Below are 4,034 nucleotides of genomic sequence, written 5' to 3'. Positions count from 1 at the left end.
TATTAATCTATTGTCAACCTTACATTAAAAATTCAAATAAAATTATTACGAATGTCAAAATTTAAAATTGAATCCCAACTTTTTAAAATTCTAACAAAGGGTTTCCTTGGTAAACCCTGTATACCTACTATAGTTGGTGGAGAAGAAGCGTTGGGTTGACGAAATTATATGAAATTTAATTTAATTGAAACATGAACGTTTTAATATAAATGAATGTAATCAAAACACACACAACATGAGGTTTGATTAAGATCTTATCCAATAACGCTGACAAATACATTTAACTCATCCAATGAAGAATCAAGTAAAAAAAAAAAAAAACAAGAATAACATTAGTGCATCCGAATGATAATGATGATATGAATTATAATATAACCCATCTTTGATGAGTGGTGTGAATTTGACTTCTCCTTATTTTTTTACAGATTTTTCCTATTAATATTTATACGTTCTTCCCACACAAGTCATCACTGAGTTTCATTTAGGAAAATATTTACTGTAAGTAATTACCTAAGTTAATATTTTTTGATATATTAGATAAACGAGGATACCGAAATCTTTCTTCCTGGTGACCCTGAAAAGGCCCATGCAAAAAAGGTTGAAAGACAAAATGGTGTGAGTTATCCACCACATCTTATGGAAGATTTCCTACGAATTGCCCAGACGTACGCTGTCAGCCCTTTGAAACCTTTGCCACCGCTTGAAATGATATTAGGAAAATTTTAAATCAAAAAGACCTACTGGAAGGAACCCAGTGATAAATAAAGATCAATTTCATTTCAAAATATAAAGTCATATTACATGTAGTACGCCATGATTAAAAGGTCCTTCATATGTAATAACGATTTGTACCTACACCATTTGCCTAATCTCAATAAAATTATTGTTGCAAGATAAATCTAGATAAATCAGAATGTCTAGAGGCCGCGTGTGCTCGAAATTGGGCAATTTTACAAAACATAAATTAAGAATAAAAAAAGGGGTATTTCATCAGGCCACAGATAATGTTCTACAACTGTATCGCAATGCTTCCTGTAAAGTTAATAATATTATCCAAATACTGGCAGTGTCAGCAGCGTCATCTAATAGTTAAGCTATTTCAACTTATCTAAGGAATCAACGACGCAACATACATAGAATATTTAAACTCTTCCTAGGAAATTTGTCGAAATAATCAACGCGGATTGCGATTTCGAACTTATTTGATTTCATCTCCTTTTTCCTAAATGATAATAAACGATTTGCAAAATTTTTCCATTTCTAGTATTATTTTAGAAAATACAAATTATGATATAAGGAAAGGTTTGTTTATTAAAGAAATTCTATTCTATATATGTATAGATATTAATTAGGTTCATTGGCAGGTGCATTAATTTTCAAAATTATAATTGAAAAACTACTAACATGCAATCTGATTTACAGCGGTGTATGTAACGTTGCATATGCAATTCGAACTATGGAATATCAAATTTTCTATAATAACAAAAACTTGAACAGTTCTATAAATTGTTAAGAAAAACGTTTGTTTCTTATCAAATTTTAGCTCATTCATTTGTATCAACTCAAAAAAGAAAACAAAAGAAATAATAAACTATTTAAATTTCACGCCTTTTAACTTTAGTTTGACAAGATCTTAGCAGGTGTCGCACCGAGTTGAGCATCTATACCAGTCTATATATTCGTAATCTAAAAACTATGAGTTTATCTATTAATAAGATCAATATCTATGGGAAGATAAATGACACTTAAGAAATCGTGTGAACTAGCACCCGATATAAATAATCCTCCGATTTAAACTTCACCAATAAATTGTACGTCATTTGCGGGTTCTAAATATATAAGTACCATAATTGTACGTCCATTGAATGAACATTGTTATTTGTTATATATGGATGCAGTCGCAATAAAAAGTAGAATAGATGAGCCTGTGATGGGTGATTTTATTTTAAGAAGTAAAGACTTCTTAAATCTATTAAATGTGTAAAGCCATTATCAAGTTATTATTTTGACTTACGAACACCTATGGATTAAACGAATGACAATAAAAATTATACACAGATCTGTGAAAATAAATAACCATTGATACAAGAAGTCAATTTATGCTATGGATGAATAGGGTGTGTTCCACTAGACCTACATAGCGTTCAGCACGCCAATTGTGTCTTTACGTTTGTTCGATAACTTATCGACGATAAGGCTATTTCACTACCGACCGCGATTATCTTCTAAATTACTTACTGTAAAAGAAATAGCCATAGATGCAAGATTCAATATTCGACCATATTTACTCTGAAAATTACATAGCATAAAAAATAAAAATTTTACCACGGAAACGTACTATACGGTTAGTTTTATTACCTATAGTAGACTATATTAAGCTGGTTTGTCTCGTTACAGAAAAATTGTTTTGCCCAGAACGTCGATTAATAAACAAACTATAAGGGTATAGGGAGCCTCTAAACGTTTAAACATAATAAAATATAACCCCGATGTACACACGTACTTTCAACAAATGGTACTGGTTAAGATGTAGGGCAATTGTCAAGTAAGTAGTACAGTAGTCTAATAAATCAATGGCTAATGTTCTATACGCAGGATCATTAACTTAGGACGTGGAAGAATACACTAATATTTCTTTTTATTTCATATAAAAGTACCGTTTCTTGGCCGTTGTAATTTTGGAATTTTACTTGCTTATCAGTTTGTGCTTTATTTTATTTTTTATATTATTTATTTAATAGCGTCGTTAATTTGTTCTTGTGTAACTATGTATCTGGTATTTTTCCTTTCATCTGTGTGTAAACTTCATAGAACACACCTTATTTATCCATAGTATAAATTAACGTTATCTCCATCTATGTTTATCTCTATTGATAATAATTTGACAACATACATTGATGGTTTGTTGTCTTTTAAAAGTGATTAAATGATTTAACATTTTGTTCAATTTTGGTGTTTCACGTGCTTTTCAGTGCGTATTTTTAGTTTATTTCATGTATTATTTATTTGTTGGTTTAATTAATTTGTTACTTTGTCCATTTCTACAGCCTAACCGACAAATGAGACCATTGAAGTACAAAGCTACCGTTTTTCCTAAACTTGGTTTCTTCACTATGCAACATTATCTAGTTAATATTTAACTGAGTGAAAGCACCTGAAAGTTTATGTATTTTAACTATCTCTGAAACAAGAATGTATCTGGAATGGTGCAGTCCTTTCTAGATTGATTTGCTTTTCCTATTTGCAGTGTTGAACGCTACATTCTACAGTTGATTAAGGTGAGAATACATCAAAATTAATTAAAAATTGCTCGGTATTAATCTATTGTCAACCTATCTGTTTCAGATCAACAGTGGAGAGGACAAAGAAAACCCTGCACTTATGATTAGAATGCTTTTTTATCTTGTTTTTTGAATGAATTTTTATTGTTCATGTTTTTATTTGCTTTGCATTTATCCTATATCTGGTGAGGGGGCCGCCCCGAACAAGTTCTCTTAACTTTTGAGATGTTAAATTAACCAAAATTAAACATTTATTAACGCTTTCATAATTAATATTCATTTGGACGGATAAGGTGCCCCCTTTTATGCCCCAAACAGAGTGTTTAAAAAGATATGTGATACTTCAGTTATTGTTAATAAATTAAAGATAATTTATAACGTTCAAAAATTGTTAATGTAATTCATTATTTATTAAATATTGTAATGTGAGCTTTTCTGTTAATAAAATTGTTACCCACTAGTTATTTCTGTTCACATGTTTTTGTATTTATGGTAATGATCTTTGAACATATTCTATTTTATGTATAGAACGGGTGATGTGTAATTAAATTATGAAATAAATTTCGCATTAATATTAGTTGCGTTTAATTTATTAAAAAGATAACATTAATTTAATGTAATAGTCATAAATTTTAGTATTACTAGTGCCCTCTTACGATAAGTAGCTAAACTACGCTGAAAAATAGTGGCAAACGTATAGGTGACCTGAGCTAAAATTTCAACTTAATAAAAAACCTTATACGACTTATGCTC

General features: G+C 29.8%; 1 protein-coding gene and 1 long non-coding RNA gene across 3 annotated transcripts in view; both read left to right on the top strand.

Moving 5' to 3' along the window:
* The window catches only part of LOC108734417 (uncharacterized oxidoreductase YjmC-like), a 29,694-nt gene that overhangs the window by 4,579 nt on the left and 21,081 nt on the right, over window positions 1-4,034 (top strand). The window lies entirely within an intron of this gene.
* On the top strand, window positions 2,879-3,362 carry LOC108734444. The gene is made up of 3 exons (XR_001937376.1): window positions 2,879-2,971; window positions 3,048-3,278; window positions 3,346-3,362. It is a non-coding gene; the product is annotated as an uncharacterized LOC108734444 (long non-coding RNA).

The sequence above is a fragment of the Agrilus planipennis genome, unplaced genomic scaffold, assembly GCF_000699045.2.
Source record: "Agrilus planipennis isolate EAB-ADULT unplaced genomic scaffold, Apla_2.0 scaffold96, whole genome shotgun sequence".
In the NCBI taxonomy this organism is placed as follows: domain Eukaryota; kingdom Metazoa; phylum Arthropoda; class Insecta; order Coleoptera; family Buprestidae; genus Agrilus; species Agrilus planipennis.
This window is presented reverse-complemented; position numbering and strand designations above follow the sequence as displayed.